Source organism: Molothrus aeneus, chromosome 14 (assembly GCF_037042795.1).
Source record: "Molothrus aeneus isolate 106 chromosome 14, BPBGC_Maene_1.0, whole genome shotgun sequence".
Taxonomy (NCBI): Eukaryota; Metazoa; Chordata; class Aves; order Passeriformes; family Icteridae; genus Molothrus; species Molothrus aeneus.
In genome coordinates this window covers 2,229,441-2,247,047 of record NC_089659.1, presented here as the reverse complement: position 1 = coordinate 2,247,047, position 17,607 = coordinate 2,229,441, and the positions used below count along the sequence as shown (strand labels likewise).

At 49.2% G+C, this 17,607-nt stretch overlaps 1 protein-coding gene across 1 annotated transcript in view; it reads left to right on the top strand.

Moving 5' to 3' along the window:
- Nucleotides 1-17,607, top strand: part of NEXMIF (neurite extension and migration factor) — a 167,918-nt gene that overhangs the window by 110,892 nt on the left and 39,419 nt on the right. Inside the window, exon 2 of the mRNA XM_066559284.1 lies at nucleotides 6,802-6,936. The gene's annotated coding sequence lies outside the window, so the exon portion shown is untranslated. The remainder of the gene's footprint in view (nucleotides 1-6,801; nucleotides 6,937-17,607) is intronic.

Sequence of the window (17,607 nt, the reverse complement as noted above, 5' to 3'; positions counted from 1 at the left end):
AAGACCTCCAGTATGCAGATGTGAAGGGTGGCAGTAAGTTACAGAACTGCTTTGGCGCTGGTTTTGGGGCTGCCACAGTCGTGTTCCTATAAAATGGGCTTTTTTTGTTGTTTCTGAGGAAGCTGTCTGCTGCTTTTCATAGATATGGCATTTAATTTTAATTTCCAGGGTATCTTTTAGTTTAATTGGCATGCTGGATGATTACAGTGGGTTGTTTTGTCTTTTGCAAAGCCTGATTCATATCGAACCCGGGATAAAAATAAAATTGAGAGCGGTGGCAATCCAAGGGAGCACAGAGGGCCGCGTCGCCCGCCTCCAGGAAGGGTGCAAAATTTCACAAATTAATTAAAGCAGTTATGTAGGACATCTCCCTAATTCCTTGTATCAGCCTGTGAGTGTTACAGCTGGGGACAGGTCAGGGATTTTGTAGTTACAGCCAAGCTCTCTGGCAGGTTTCTCTCTCACGTGGAAAGGTCTCTCTATTTACCTGTGCATAGGGACAGGGTAGGTTTATTGTATCTCAGCCAGTGATATTTTCTGAAATTGATATTTTTCGTTCCTGGTTTGACCTGTGGATCGATGAGGGCTCAGGAATATCAGTGGACTTGTCTGGAGATGATGCTGTAAACCTTTAACACAGCCCTTAATGCAACAAGATGTTTTCCCATTAGTTCCCTCGCCTCCTCTCCTTACAGGGCCTTATTTTCACGATTTTCTGCCAGGTCAGGAAGCACTGGGAATATTTATTTCTTCCTTTTGTGGTGTGCTGGACCCCAGTTTTGCTCTTCAGCAGCTGAAGGGGCTGCATGGGGCCACAGCCTCCCTCTGTCCCCTCTGCTGCAGCCACCTCGTCCTGCTGGGCTGGCACCCAAACCCAAACCTGCCCCCAGGGACAGGCACAGGGGTGTCAGGGAATGCCAGAATGGCTTGGTTGAAAGGGACCTTGAAGATCACCCAGTGCCACCCCTGCCATGGCAGGGACACCTCCCACTGTCCCAGGCTGCTCCCAGCTCCAATGTCCAGCCTGGCCTTGGGCACTGCCAGGGATGCAGGGGCAGCCCCAGCTGCTCTGGGCACCTGTGCCAGGGCCTGCCCACCCTCACAGCCAGGAATTCCTTCCCACTATCCCATCCATCCCTGCCCCCTGGCAGTGGGAGCCATTCCCTGTGTCCTGTCCCTCCATTCCCATGTCCCAAGTCCCCCTGCAGCTCTTCTGGAGCCCCTTTAGTCACTGGAAGATGTTGTAGGGACATTTGCACCTTTAAGAAGTTGCCTCCCTGTATCTTAAGCCAATTTCTCTGCTGAGGCCTCTTTTTCCCACCCTGCCCAGTGGGTGCTTTGGTTTTGATGGATTTTGGAGCTCTGTTGGGTGGACTGGTCATCTCTTAACCTTGGCCCTCCCTTTTTCTTCTCCTATACCATCTTTCCTTACTCTTGGAATGAGATTGTTCCAGAATGTAAAGATTTCATGTTAGTGCTGTCCTTGGACTATCAGTGAGTGAAAAAAGCCCAGCCAGGATCCTGTTCCTACCCTGGCACCTGGATTGCTGCTGTTGTTTCAGAGGCACCACTTTAATTTGTTACTCGGATCTGCCCAGATTCCCAGGCAAGCCCTCGTGTTGCTCAGTATCTTCCAGCCCACAAAGTCAGTGCTTCCCCATGTCAGCCCTAATATGCTGGATGGATTAGGAAAATCCCTATGGATGTTGAGGATCACACCTGCAAGTCTTGTACCGGAGCTTGGGATGTGGCTCTGCAGAGCCTGGAGCTGCCCAGAGCTCATAGCAGTGGATTTTAATTTATTTAATGCTGGCTGTATTTCTCACCTTGGCTGGGATCAAAACCTGAGTTTCCCTTAGATTTCCTCAGGTGTGGAGGGCTGGAAACCCAAAGGGCTTCTCCAGAAACCCCGGGCACATGGGATGGTTGCTGAGCTCTGCTCTGATATTTACAGACCACCAGAGCTCTTCCCATTAACATACAACTGTATAAGACAGCTTGAACTCCATTAGGAGGTAAATTTAGTGACTCACTAACTCCTTTTTGATATGTTTTTATAATTTCATTGTATTATGACACTTGGTTTTAAATTTGCATGAGTAAATGAGCCTCTTACTAAGTCAGGTAAAAAGATTTTTCACTTATCTACCATGAAATAAGACATTAAAAAAATAGTGAGTGGAGAAAGCAACGTATCCTTGACATATTTAGTTTACATTTTTTCCAACTGTGCTGACTGAACATTTCTAACCATTAATGATCCAATAAAGCTGTTTGTACCGCTTTAACAGGCTAAATAATTTCACATTAGGAATACATTTTGTAATTAATTTAGTATTTTGTGGGGGAACCCTATTTTTGGAAAATACAAATTTACATTTAATTGCACTCACAATCTGACTTGGAAGATGCAGCGAGTGAAAACTGGCCTTTTATGGTTCACCTCCAAACAGGAAAGTCCATGGAAGCAGTTAACAGTAGTGAACTACTTAATTGGGATTTCCATGACTTGTTCAATGAATTCCTGCAGGGTTCCTTAAAAATACCCCCTGGGCAGGGAAGCTCCTGCAGCTGGTGAAAGATGGGACCACACACTTCACCCCTGGGGTTCCACCAGCTTCTGGTTCACTAGCATGGATTTATGGGTTGGTTTTTTTCAAGTATTTCTGAACTTTCATTCAGGATAACCTTGGCAAGACCTGAACAACTCTGGGATTTGCCCTTCAAAAGTATTTTCCCCCTCATTTCCTATTGGAGAAGAGCCCACCCAAGGCCCTGCTGCCAGTGGGATCTGGGGGATGTGTGTGGGGAGCATCCCTTTGTTTTGTTCAGGTGATGAGCAGCAAGGAGATGGCACTGGTGATCCTTTGGTCCTGACCTGGGCTCTGGTGAAGATCTCATGGGGACGTGAGAGTTCCTCTGTTAATTATCCAGCTTTTTGACTCTCTCCATCTCTCTGGACATCACCAGCTTTAAGTTTTTTTTTTGGTGTTATGATATTTTTTCTTCTCTTTCCCCCCATTTCATTAACAGGGACAGATGATTTTAATTAAAAAGAAACAACAAAACAAAATCCCGAGTAAAACAAAAAGAGAATATTCTAATTTGGCGTGACATTATGAGGCAGGATGGCTCCTGGCATCCAAGGTATGGAAAAGGTCATCTTCCACAGCTCCAGCCTTTTGCAACAGTGGAATTAAGTTCAAACTCAGGCTGGTTTTGAAGTCTTAAGTCTCTCCAGGGATTCCTTTCATAACATCTTCGAACTGGATAACACTACAGTAAATGAAATACACTGCACTGGATTAAAGGGTTATTTCCCCTGTGTATCGAGCTGACACAGAATCCCAACCCTCAGGTTGCCTCCAAGTTGTCTCTATCTGCTGATCCTCTCCCTGCTTTACATAACAGCTCTCAGAGTTTTTGCAGGGAAAAGTTTTGCCATTATTTATTCGGCAACGGCGCTCGCGGAGCTATTTTATGCAGCCAGGAGCTGAAATAAAGCAACTAAATGGGAAGGAATTTAATGGGCATCAAAACGTGAGGGAAGCAATGCAGGGAAGAGCAGAGCTGCCTCTCCAGCTCTGTAATTTGTACTGAAACACAAACTGTGGCTGTGCCTGCGCTGCCACTCGCACATTCGGCGCAGCGCCCGCAGTAACAACGGGGCTGGGAAATGCTGCTGTGCTCTGAGCTGGCTGCTCCAGCAGCTACAATTTGTTAGGGGTCGTTTGCAATGTGTTTTCTTGTAGAACAAATGTTCCTTTTGACTTTGATCTCGGTGCCTGGTGCAGATTTTGTTGAGGGACGGGCACCTAAACTGCTGCAATCTGCTGAGCTCCAGAGCTCAGGGGAGAACCAGCGCCTGGAAACCTGGGAGCACCGGCTGCTCCAGCTCTGTTGTGCCATCCCATGGCCAGTGCCCGGGGCCAGGCTGGTCCTCTTGATGCTGGGGAAGGTGTCTCCAAGCTTGGCATGGCAAAGCACAGTGGACATCTATTGAACCTGCTCTGGAACTGCACAAATGGTCATGGTCCTTTGTTTCCCCCACCAGAACACTGATTAAAGACCGTCCAAGTTCATGAAACATGAAATCTCCAACAACATTTTGACAAGGAAAAGAGAGAGAACTGTGATGGTGTTCACAGGGGCCTCAGGTTGAGGGAAGAGATGAGGATCTGATTCCATGTTTCAGAAGGCTTGATTTATTATTTTATGATATATATTACATTAAAACTATACTAAAAGAATAGAAGAAAGGATTTCATCAGAAGGCTGGCTAAGAATAGAAAAGGAATGAAATGATAACAAAGGCTTGGACAGAGAGTCTGAGCCAGCTGACTGTGATTGGCCATTAATTAAAAACAACCACATGAGCCCAATCCCAGATGCACCTGTTGCACTCCACAGCAGCAGATAACCATTGGTTACATTTTGTTCCTGAGGCCTCTCAGCTGCTCAGGAGGAAAAATCTTAAAGAAAAGATTTTTCATAAAAGATGTCTGCGACAGAGAACTGTTTCTTCTCTGTCCCTGGCTCCTCCCATTTTATTTTATCCAGGGCTGGCTGGGTCAGATGGAAAGCAGGAGCTGTGTTATGGAGTGTTTATTTAAGATGAGCTGGATTCTCCATATGCTTGATCCATTTGGGCGTGGCAGGAACAGGGCCCTGTGCTCTGTGTGCCCCTGTGTACCTCTGGATCCTGTTCCCTGTTGAATCTCTTCTCCCACACCATGGTTTTCTCTGGATGTGCTTATGGGTGCCTCTGGAATAACCACACCTCCTCTCCACCAGCCCAAACCCCTCTCCTAAGAGCTGGAGGATCAATGGGGCTGCTGCTCTTCACAAGGATGGGGAGATGCTCCTGATAATTCTGACATCCTTTGTCTCCATGAACTTTCAGGATGAGGGACCTGGGGCCCTGTGGAAGGTGCTCAGCAGGATTTGTCCTGCTGAAGGGTTTCTGCTGGTGAGAAGGTGACCCCACAGGCATCAGGTTCCCCTGTTTCCAAATGTTATCCCCATATAAACACCCACACGCATTAAAAGCCTGTGGGAAACGATCCTTTGGGGATTCTGCTGTCCACAAGTAATTAAAATCAATGACATTTTTAGACTTCCCTCTCACTGAACAGTCTGGGAGCGGAAGCAAGGGCAGGGAATTGCATCTGCTGGGTGACTGGAGGTGCCCTCATGCTCCCACAGCCTCTGAGATGGTCGCTGTCTTTCCAGGAGGTCTCAAATCTCCCTGGAAAAGCTGGGACATATTGAAAATATGCTCCTAGCTTTTAGCACTTCCTCCAGATTATTGCTTCAAGTATTTAAAAATATATTTTATAGCACTAAAATAAATGTTAATGAGTCTGCATGGCTTGGGGCTAACAATAGTATTTCTATTTCCATCCAGCAGCCTGGCAGGGCATTTGGCTATGGAAGAGCTGGATGTGGAGACCTGGCTGTTTCTTTCTGACTTGGTCCTTGATGTCTTGAACAGTTTTATTCTCTTGTGCTTTACTTTCCCTGTTTTGCTAAATAGCAATGAAAAAGCTTCCTTGCTTTGTTCAGGCACCTGGGATTTATCAAAGGCCTCTGGGCAAGTGTTAAATGCTGAGCTGGGTATAAAAAGCGTTATTTAGTGTTATGTTTATACCTCTTCAATGTTAGCATGTATTTTTATATACTCCTTGCGGTGACCTTTGTGTTTTTCCAACCAAGCAGACAATCTCCTTGACTCGGGGGGTTGGTTTTTTCCACTGCCTGCCGTGGCATCTTCCAGGTGATTTTGTAAATATGCTTTTTTTTGAGGTGTTTTCAGTGTTTGGGCTGGGACTCGTGGTGCTGGAGGTGCCAGTTGCATACGGAGGATGGGAGAGATGCCACGAGGAAAATAATAAATAGCATGGAAGTCCATTCCTCTGATTCCTCACCTCCCTTGTTCTCCTCAGCTACAATCAAAGGACATTTTAGGGATCCCAGCTGCCTGTTCAATGGGCAGTGATCTGGGGGTACCCCAAGCCTTAGGGAGGCTGCAGAGGAGCAGGGTGTGGGCAGAGGTGTGGGAGTAGATGGGATGGCAGGAATTCAGCCCTGGCACCGTCTCAAAGGCAGCGAGCCCTGCTCGGAGCAGCTGCGTTCCCCGGGACTGCAGGAAGCCAAATGGTTTGTTTGTCTGTTTACATGGATATGTGGGGCTGTGTAGGGGAAAACCACTTAGCAGAAATTCTGCTATTAAAGCAGATGGTGGGAGATTAATCTGGTTTTTAGGGGGGTGCTCGCTGCTACGATGACCACGTTATTAATTCCTTCCCGTGCTAGGAGTCCTTCCATGGTTGCAGGGGATGGGGGAATTGTGTTTCCTGAAGCTCTCTCTTGGCTCCTTCCTCCCTTCCTCACAAGCTGATGTGGTATTTTGGGAAGCAGAGGAGCATTTTGTCAGGGTTGTTGTTGCAGTTTCTCTACCCGTGCTCCTTCCATGCTGTCCTCTGCTCCAGCCCTTTCCAGTGCTCCCGTGGCAGTTCCAGCTGCCTCCTGGCCCTCCTGCAGACCCCTTTGCTGCTGCTCAAATGCTGGTTGTTAGCCTAGATTTCCTTTTTTCCCCTTCCATTTTAGAAATTGCTCTTTTTTCCCCCCTGCTGTATCACTGACAGCCGCATTCTCCTTGACAGTTGTGATATTTGTATGTGTGCATAAAAACAGTAGGAAGCATTTATGTAGGTGTCACTAATTTAATTTAATATAATCTGATCTGTATGTATAGGGGAGGACTGCTCTGTGCTGAAAATGCTTCTCTTTATTTTACAGTCTCCATCGTCATCAAATACAACTCCTGTCATTCTCCTCTTCCATTCACCTACCCAAAGACCAAATCTGGAAATAGTAACCAAAAGAGAAGCCCACGTCACGCACAGAGCAGGGAAAGGTTGAAATAATTGAAGGGTAAGTGATTTTTTTTTCACTCTTATTCTGTGTGTAAAGCTACAATAGGAAGTGCAAGACTGTGTAAAGAAGCTGTTAAGCACACACACACACAGCTGCTCTGTGTGCAAAGTGGAAAAAAATGACTGAAATGCTGCTTTGCTGATCAAAGCAAGGTGAGGAAGTGCCCAGGAGGGGCAGTTTGGGGTGCTGGTGCTGGTTCTGCTCCTGCCCGGGGGGAAGCAGAGGCTCTGCTCAGGCTGGCATGGCTGTGGCTGGTCTGAAGGAGCTCCCCAGCCGGGAGGGAGCCGGGATATCGGAGTCTCCCGCTGCTGAAGAGCTCTTGTGTCATTTCCTTCTCTCTTCCCCACTTCAAACCCCTCTCAGCTGGGGTGGTGAGCTGTGTGCTCCTGTGGGGCAGGATGTTTTGCCTTGCTGCTGCTCTCTGCAGCCCCTGAGCTCCGGGAGCTTTTCCTGGAGAGCGAGCTGGCCGTGCCTGCGCTGGGATTTTCCAAAGGGAAGCGTTGATGGGGGCTGGAGGAGGCACAGACTGACTGGCAGAGCCAGGAGGCCTCTCCTGGAAATGTTTGCCTCCAGGCTTTCCTTTTGCTGCGAGGGTGGGGATGAGATAGGAGGAGATAGAAAATCAGCTTTGGTGCAATCCAGAACCCTGGCTGAAGCATTAGTGAGCTCCAAATGGTGGGGAGCTCGTTTCCCCACCCCATTCCCAGCTCTGTGCTTGCATATATTGTATTTCCACACATGTTCTTGTGTAGATGGACAGGATGTGCCTTCACTTACATTGGAGAACTTTTCTTTAAACATCTGGGTTTTCTGGTTTATTGCTGTTGTGGGTTTGTAGGTTTTGTTGGTTTTTTTTTTTTACCCCTGCAATGTTTGTTCATGCAAAATTCATATCTGGGAAGGGCATCTTAAATCCCTGCTTCTGAGTCAAAAAGGGAAAGTATGGAAGTGAAAAGAGAGATTGTATCGTTTAAGAAATATGATTCATGAATTAATCCTCGTCTGCTCCACCATCTGTGGCGTGTGTTTCAACACAGAAATCCTGGGTTATATCTCTTTAAAAAGCTTTCTTCTTGCTGATTGCCTGAGTTTGCTGCAGTTCTAACAGGGAATTTGCTTCTTTTTGGGGAGAGAGTGGTGGGATTTACTCAGAGCCTGGGTGGGTGCTCCCAGCTGTGGGTCAGCTGGACCAACCAGCTGAGGAGGCTGGGAGGTTGGGAGAAAACAAAAACCTCTGTTTTGGGAGGTGCCAGCTCTCTGTGGAATCGATGCCATGAGCCTGGTGGGCAGGCAAAGCTCGTGCATGGCGATTTTTGCTCTGGAATTGTGGCTGGATCTCTGGAGCAAGAGATGGGCAGTGATGGCAGGAGGTGCAGGAACCTGTTAAAATCCTTCTGAAAAAGAAGTGACTCTTTCTGAAATGGACTGGAGCTCCAGAAGATAAAGCACTGAGGTGGTTCCCATCCTCTGTTTCCTGGTGATCTTTTTGTGATTTCTTTGTAGATAAAGAGAGAGGAGAGGTTTCCCATCTTGGTCCCAAAAAGAAGCTGCCCTGCTTTGTGCTTCCATGAGAAATGGGGGATGAGGGACACTGGGAGTTTTGAGGGTGACCTTTTTCTGATTTGACTCTTTGAATTGTTTCCCAGATTTTAGCAGGGAACAACTTTCCTTTTTAAACATATTCCTCAGGTTCCTCTTCCTGAAGCAGGTCAGACGCAGAGCCCCTTTCATCCTTCCTGGACAGAGTCCCTGTTTCAATCCTGCATCCACCAGCAGGGCCTTTCCTGGATTGCTCCTTTCCCTGGGTGTGGGATTTGCCCCATCCCTTTTCTCTCATGTACAGATAAAAGCTGGAGTGTTTTCCCTGTTGTTCTGGAGGGGGATCTGAGCTGCTGGAGGGGGTGGATGTTGTGTGGCCTCAGCCCTTGGCTTGGTGATGCTCCCACGTGGCCACAGCCCCTCCTGTGCCAGTGCCACTGGTGTGAGCAGAGCCCTGGCTGGCCCTGCTGGTGCTGATGGATGGAGGTGATGCAGGAGCTGAGTCCCTCAGTGAAATACTGTGGGTTTATTGCCTTCCCATCCATCCTGTTTTCACGCCTCTCTGCCTCCCTGACTCACTGCCATCCAGCCTTGCCTTGCAGTTCCTGTTTGCTCTGGGAACTCCCACTGGACAAGGCTGGAGCAAAGCCCTGATGCTTCCCATTGCCTTGGGAGCTTCTTTTCTATCTGAACATCTAAAGCCAGGAGAGGAAAGGAAAATCCCATTTTTCAGGAGCAGCAATAAAGTGTTAAAAGGAAGGAGGATGGGGGGGATGCTCTGTCCTGTGTCCATGTGCTGAGCCCATTGAGGCTCTTCCATGGTCCCTAAGAAATGCTTTCCCATTCCCTCCATTATCACAAATCCCTTCCTGCTCACTCAGTCCAAGGGAAACCTTGGATGTGCAGGTGCTTTGTGTCACAAAAAGTCAACTCCACAAGCACCCAGAATCCCAACACTACCATAAATAGCTGTGTCTGGGGAAAAGGGTGTCAGCAGTGCTTCAGCAAATGTTCAACCCAGATTGGAATTAGGCTGAAATACATGCCTGGCCCAGGGACAGGGCCCAGGGAGGGGCTGGAGCTGGGCCAGGGCAGGGTTAGGTTGGATTTTAGGGAAAGGTTCTGCCCCCAGAGGGTGCTGGCACTGCCCAGGCTCCCCAGGGAATGGTGCCAAGGCTGCCAGAGCTGCGGGAGGGTTGGGATGCCACTCCAAGGGACAGGATGGGATTGTGTCCTGTGCAGGACTTGGATTCAATGATCGTGTTAGTCCCTTCAAGCCCAGGATGTCCCATGTTTCTATGGCACACCCCTGCATGGAGAATGCTGCTGTGAATACAGAGGGGTCCCTGGCCCTGTCCATCTCACCCACACAGACACACCTGGGCATTCACAGATTTTGCAGGTAACTTGCTCATTCCTTGTGTGCCTTTACAGTATTTCACCATTTTTATATATTTCTTAATTGCCTCAATCATCATTATTTGGTGAGAGTTTCTAAGCTTGTTTGCCATCCTTTACCTGCCCCAGGCTAGTCTGGAAGCAGAGATGGTTTCCTGGGGGCTCTCCTGCAACCCTCCACCCCTGTCAGGTGTGTGCTGGTCCCTCCTGTGCCAGCTGATGCTGGTAATCACTTTTCCAAAGTCTCCATAAAATAAGGGTTATGGGCTTTGTGCCTGGAGAATGTCCTGTGTTTACCAGTGTTGGCATTTTTGGAATACTTTGAGCTCCCACAGAAGCTTTGCTGCTAAAAAAACCCCACCAAACCAACAAGAGGTAAAACAAATTCTATCAGAAATGGGAAACAGAAGCAGTCCAGGCAGATTCCATTAGCCACAGGTTTTACTTTCTGTTTTAAGCTTTTATTATAAAAAAAAAAGGATTTATGCTCACCTTTATTTCCACCTCAGGGTGGGGCTGTAAATGAAGGGTCTGGTGGATGCCCTCAGCTCCTCCTCTGATCACAAAGTGTCCCCTGGCAGGGTGACAATGCTGGTGGCACAGGACTTGTGACTTTCCTCCAAGGTTTCTTGTGGCCAAAGAAAGGAGGAGCATTGATTCCCCATCAATTCTTTAGGACCCCAGTGAAACAGCTGCTTGTTTCTCCTAAACAATTCTGCCAAGACGGAAATTGGCTGCTGTCTGCACGGACTTTCTGGATGGGGAAAATTAAGCAGCAATAGCTGGAAAAATAATATGGGCTGTGAGATAATAGATGCCTGAGGGATAAAATTAAGCAGTATTTTACAACGAAGGAAGAGGGTTTGGCAATAAATAGTTTGCCTTTGACTTCCTTTTGTTTGCCAGAGGACTGATGTTTGGAAGAGGTTGTCCTGGGCTCTATTTTCCAAGCAGATGTAGGAAAATAGTGAAGGTATGGAGGATTTTCAGTCCCTCCCAGGAGGCTGGTGCCAGGCTGGGGTGCAGCTCACCCTGCCTGCACCGCCTGTGTGCTGGATGTGACAGGGGTGTGACACTGGAGCTGCTGTGGGAAAGCCCACCCTTGCAGGGGGGTGTTTAGAAGAGAACAGCAAGGATTGGGTTTAAATGCCATGGGGAGCCCAGAAAGCCCAGGGAGGGGTGGTGGCATGTTCAGCACCCCAGCAGGATCCCAGTGCAGGTGATTCCCACTCTGCCTGGGTGCTGTGCTGTGCAGAAGCCCCTTCCCAGTAATGCCCTGACAGTGGGGTTTGGTTTGATTCTGCCATCTCTCCATGATGTGCTTTTCTGTAGCAGCTCCATGAGCTCCTGCCTGAGGAGGTCATTTGGAAATGCTCTTTTCTCCATTTCAGGGGCCTCCTCAGGCACAGTGAGCACAGCTGCCCACTGTGCCCTTCACTTGTGCCCAGGGAATGTGCCAAGGTGGGCTGGGAAAACGCCGTGGTTGCCTCCTGGTGCCAGTGGGAACATCCTGGGGTCATCCTGGATTCTCTCTGCTCCAGGGGCACCATCGTGGGCAGGGCTTGTTCCTCCTCCCTTTGCATGAAATGAAAACAGTTCAAACAGAGCTGCAGCCCCTAATCCCACCTGCCCAGGGATGGATTCAGGTGCAGCAAGTCAAGATAGGAGGTCTTTAGCCCAGGCCAGCTGCTGAGAGCTTCTCATTTCACAGATCCCAGGGAAAGCCTCCCTGCCAGTGGGGGGATTTCCTCAGAGTGGATGGGTCTCAGGAGAGCTCAGAGTCCTGCCTGTCCCCAGGAGCTGAGGGGGGCTTGGGAATGCTCAGCACCTCTGCAAACGAGGCCAGACTCTCTCGTGCATCCAGAATGGAATCATTAAGTCTCTGTGCATTGAGGCTCTGGTTTTATTCATGGAGTGTAATGTGATTCATTTGCCCTTTTGCTCTCGTGTTGAGAAGGCCATCATCTCGTATGCATCGCTGGCTGCAGGCACAGCTCTGCTTAGTTATTATTTTTAGGGTTTTTGGCTGGGAGGGAACAGATATTTTCATCGTGTGCACAGTGGCTGCAGAGCTGAGTGGCCACAAATCTGCTGCTCTCCCAGCCCTGGTGGGGAGCATTTAACTGAGCTCAGCTCTGCTTCTCCAAACCTGCTGGTGAGGATCCTTTCTCCTGCCCCTCGTGCCAGGGCAGTGCTGGGGGCAGGAGGGGCACAATGGGGGAGCAGCATCCTTGGGTCTCCTGGTCACACACTGTCCCCACCAGCTCCTTGCAGAGGGGTTAAGCTGTTTACTGGGTTAAGCTGTTTACTGGGTTAAGTTGTTTACTGGGGAACCCAAACCCCAAGCTTATGGATGTGGCCCAGGATCCTGTGGTAGGTAGATGTAGGATGGGACCTTGCTCTGCCTGATGAACTGATTAAAAATGGGTGAAGGACACTGTGGGTGCTCACTGCTGCAGGTGTCTTAGTGCAGCCAAAGAGGGAAATTATTCTTCCTTGGGGTTAAAAGAAGAAAGACACCAAGCAGGGCTAGAGCAAAGGATACAAAAGGATGGACAAAATGCATTTTTTTAAATGTTAGCATGGGAGACATTAATTAAGCCACTAATTCCTGAAGAATATTAATGAGTAAATCAGTTGGAGTCACTGCCTCTCATAGTGGGACAGGCCCAGAGCGTTTCAACTCTGCATGTTGGATCTGCACCTGCAGAACAAGTCAGAAATTCCCTCCCAGCCCTGACTGTGGTGGGCAGTCCTTTTTAATCACAAAGCCCTGAACTCTGTCCTGCTGGCACATTCCAAGTGGTCACCCTGCATGGCCCAGTGACCATCTCCAAGTCCTCAGGTGACCCTCGGGGTTTCTGATGCTGCAGGGTCACAGCACGTGTGACAATCAGTGAGATTTTGGAAGCAAAGGGCAGGAGGAGGGGAGTTAACTCCATGTATTTCTTTTCTTTTTTACCTTGTCCTCTTCTTCTTTGTTTTTTTTATCATCTCCCCCCGTACACTTCAGAGCCCAAATCCATGCTGGGAAGGACCCACACAAAGCAACATGAGGGGCAAGGCGTGAGCGTAGTGCTTAAATTGATGATTTTCTTACACTTTGTTGATGGGGAGGCATAAAAAAGGGTCAGGTGTGAGTAAAGATAAGGGGATAGCATTTTCAGGAGAGCTTGAAGCCAGGAGCAGTTTGGGAAGGGGAGGTTTTTAGCCTCCAACGATTTGGGAAGACAAAAGAGGTGGAAGCAGGGAGGTAACAACGCCGACCTTCTCTGCTCTTTGTTTGCAAGAAATGCACAAATCGCTGCTGATATTGCTGAGTGCTTTCCTGCTGCTTTGTGGCTTGATTTGGAGCTGCAGCCCTTCCAAGCCTGGTTCCTGACTTCCTAAAAAACAACCCCAAAAAACCAGAAACCCAAACAAAACAACCAAACAAATCCTGGCTGATGGAATCGTAATCGTTCTCTCCATGGTGCCCGCTGGGAGGACCAGGACACCAACACCTTCACCCTGCATCAAGCTTAGATCCTGGCTGGATTTGGTACAGATTAATGCATTTTGGAGAGTTCTAGAAAGGTCAGAAGCAGAGAAGAAGCTCTAATAGCAGTGCAGCAACCAGCTGGCTGCATTGGGTTTCATTTCAGTGCCATAGTAACACCAGGAGCCCTGGTGTCAATACCGTGCCCACTGCATGCCAGTGCCCCCCTCTTTTTGTCAGGAGACAAGCCCATAAGAAGGTATTTTCTTCCTGAAGAATTTCTCTGAGGCAGTAATGGGCTTTTTGGAGGGTTTGGTGCTCGTACCCAGAGATGTAAGGTGGGTGATTTACAAGGCACTGTGCAAATGCCAAATTGTTAGGCAGAACTGCTGCTGATTTAGAAGGCAGTTAAAGCTCTGAATGTGCCAAGTGCCAGTAGAGTGTTTCTACAGATGGAATAACTGGAAATATTGGAGAGATTCCAAAGGTTTAATCAAATTCAACCAGGTTTTTTTCCCCTTTTTCTTTTTTTTTTTCTTTTTTTCTTTTTTTTTAACTGCAGAATTCTCTGAGGAATGCGGGTTGAAATAGTAGATTATTCCACTGCCCTTAGTACCATGGGGGAGATTTTTACAGATGAATATAAAGCAAACACACAAGACTTTGAAGCAAACACATCAGTGAGTCTATAAACGAGGGCTGGAGCAGCAATGCCCTGAAATGCTGGACCAGAACATCTCAGATTTCCTGGCAGGAGCTTTTTTGGAAGCAGAATGAGGGGTTTGCAGTCCCTCAGCACACAGGGAAGTGGCAGCCACAGTGTCCCTGGTCCAGTTCTGCTGGACCCAGGCAGGTTTTTGTGGCATTCGGGGCATCCTCTCCGTGCTCACAGTGCAGTGCTGGGACATGCATATGTTTCTGCACAGATGCCCACCTTCCTCTAGTCTTGTTGACAGCCTTTCCAAGGCTTCTTATTTAGCCAGACCATATGTGCTTGGGCATGGAGATAGTGGGATGTGGAAAGAGCAGCACATTATCCTTGGGCTGCAAACACCATCAGGAGCAGTTCCCAGCAAACTCTGCTGGTGCAGAGATCCAGAGCTGCTGATCCTGCATTGCAGGGCACACGGAGCCATCAGGGGCAGTTCCTCCCCTCATTTGTCAAAACCAGGGTCCAGAAAGCCATTTCCCTTTGTTCTAGCCCCAAGCCAGCTCTCACTGTCCACTCCTTGAATTCTCATCCCCAGCATGGATGGAGGCCACGGGGGAGAGGGAAATGGTGTCTCCAGGTGAAGTTTGGCTGCTGAGGACCAAGCTGGGGAAGGGGTTGGAGATTTTTCCATGGGTGTTTCCTTGCTAGTGCAGAAAATGAAGAGCCCATCCTATTTCTGGCTGCAGGGTTTTGTTTGGGGTGAGGTGGCAGGGCCAGGGTGGGGCTGTGAGGAGTGGCTGTCCCTGGAGCAATGCTGGCACAGCAATGGAGCTTTTGCTGGGTGGGAGCTTTTTCAGCAGAATTTTTGGGTTTTGCAGACAGCCTGATTGCATCCATTAACTGTCATTTATTTATTCTTGTAAGAGCAGAAGTTTCCTGCTTTTCCTGGAGTGTTTGGTATTGATCCTCCCTGGAGTTGGGGACTGTCCCTGGGAGGCACTGCCATACCCAGCACAGACCCCGTGTGGCTCTGAGCCGTGTTTCTCATGGAATAAATGGCTCCAAAGCCATTAGCCTCAATGCCACAGTCTGCTGCTCCTGCTTTCCTGCCCCCACCTCCAGCCTGCCATTGATCCAGCCTGCTCCCTGTTTGCTGCAGCCAGGGCTGCCTCTGCTGCTGCGCACAAATTGCCTTAAAATTGAATTGCTTAAAACCATTTCATAAACATTCCCTCCCCTTCCTGATCCTGGCCACTGTGCCAGCCAGAGCTGGAGCTTTCATGTGATTTTACCTGGCCAAAGGGTGGGGCAAGATTCCTGATTTTATGGGTGTGTTTGGGTGGGGATTTTTTAAAAGTCGGTGTAAAAATTAAAGCTGATGTGGTTCTGGGAATCAAGTCCCTGAAGAAGCTGTTGTCTGTCTATGGATCTGTGTCCTCAGTGGTGTATCCTGCTCAAAGGATGTCCTCGTGTGCCTCAGCTCCTCTTGGCTTTGCAGGGATTGGGATTCTCTCTGTGCCATGTGCCACCAGCCCCTCTGAGATGAGAGCTCTGTGCTCATGCTACCCTGCTGGGTAGTGCTCTGGCAGCTTTGAGGCACCAGGATCATTGTTTTCCTGCTGATGATGTGTGATCTGGCCAGAGGCAGTGGGGAGATGTGGAGCTGTGATGTTTTGGAGGTGTTTAACTGCTGTAACACCCCAGGGTACAGCAGGTCCACAGCAGGATGGTGATGATGCCTGGGATTTGAGAGCACATCCCTCCAAAGCACTGGGGCTGCAGGGAGGAGTTGAGCCCCTGCTCCCCTCCCTGGAGCTGAGATGTGCTCACCTATTGAGGTGGAGATGCTGGAGCTGAGGAGATGTGCTCACCTATTGAGGTGGAGATGCTGGAGCTGGGGAGATGTGCTCACCTCTGAGGTGGAGATGCTGGAGCTGAGGAGATGTGCTCACCTATTGAGGTGGAGATGCTGGAGCTGAGGAGATGTGCTCACCTATTGAGGTGGAGATGCTGGAGCTGAGGAGATGTGCTCACCTATTGAGGTGGAGATGCTGGAGCTGGGGAGATGTGCTCACCTATTGAGGTGGAGATGCTGGAGCTGAGGAGATGTGCTCACCTATTGAGGTGGAGATGCTGGAGCTGGGGAGATGTGCTCACCACTGAGGTGGAGATGCTGGAGCTGAGGAGATGTGCTCACCTATTGAGGTGGAGATGCTGGAGCTGAGGAGATGTGCTCACCTACAGAGGTGGAGATGCTGGAGCTGGGGAGATGTGCTCACCTACAGAGGTGGAGATGCTGGAGCTGGGGAGATGTGCTCACCTACAGAGGTGGAGATGCTGGAGCTGGGGAGATGTGCTCACCACTGAGGTGGAGATGCTGGAGCTGAGGAGATGTGCTCACCTATTGAGGTGGAGATGCTGGAGCTGAGGAGATGTGCTCACCACTGAGGTGGAGATGCTGGAGCTGGGGAGATGTGCTCACCACTGAGGTGGAGATGCTGGAGCTGGGGAGATGTGCTCACCTACAGAGGTGGAGATGCTGGAGCTGAGGAGATGTGCTCACCACTGAGGTGGAGATGCCTCTGCCTGGGCTGCAGGAGCACTCTGAGCCAGTGACACAGGAGCTCTCTGTGTCAGACACATCCAGCAGCTGTGCTGGTGCCAAAAAGCTTTTGGGAGGACTGTGGAAAGAAGGCTTGGGAATAAGAATGGCTTTAAGTGTCACCCCAAAAGGGTGTGTTTGTACAAAAGGTGGCACAGTGCTCCCAGCAGCTGGAGGTGTTCCATTGTCCCTCATTCAGCACCATCCCTCCAAACCCCCCTGACCCCAGACACTCTGACAAGAGCCCTTTGCAGCAGTGTTTATCTCAAGCGCTGCTATATCAGGATCCATCGATCTTGTCACAAGATCATCTGCACCCAGTGGAAGCTCTGAGGGTGGAAAAGTGACAGAGCTCCCTGCTCCCCTGGGCTGCTCCTGGTGCTGCTGGGAGGCTGGATCAGGGTGGCACTGCCTGGATCTTCCTTGTGGGCTGTGACCCATCCCAGAGCATCCCCAGCGTGGAGGGCCCAGCCCAAGGTGAGCATCTGATATATGAGACCTCCAGCCAGGTCTCATGAGCTCTTGGAGATCTCTATCACACCCAAGATAGCTCAGCTACCTTAGAAGCATAAAATCAGCAGGATGGCTTCTGTGGTAGTGTTAGAAACACTAACCTGGAAAAGTTTTAGTAAAAGGCAAAATAACAAAACTCTTTACAGAGAAAACCTGAGCCAGGTGCAAGAGGTTCTGGTAAAACACCTCACAAAAGTGATTATTTCCTTTGTTTTCTTATTTTTCTAGTAAATTGCCCAGGTAGGACTTTCTGGATCCCCAATTGGCCATCCTTAAGTTTGAGGTGAAGTCCCCCAGATCCTATGAGGTGTCTTTTACCTAACTGAGGAGAGAAACTTCTGGGCTTGTTTCCATTTTAAAGAGACAAAGGATAGTTTGGTCACTCCATCAACAAGGGGCACATTCCTACAACCATCTGTCTCCAGGAGGTGGCAGGACCCAGCTGAGTCTCAGTCCTCTGGCACCCTCTTAGGCAGTCTGCAGATC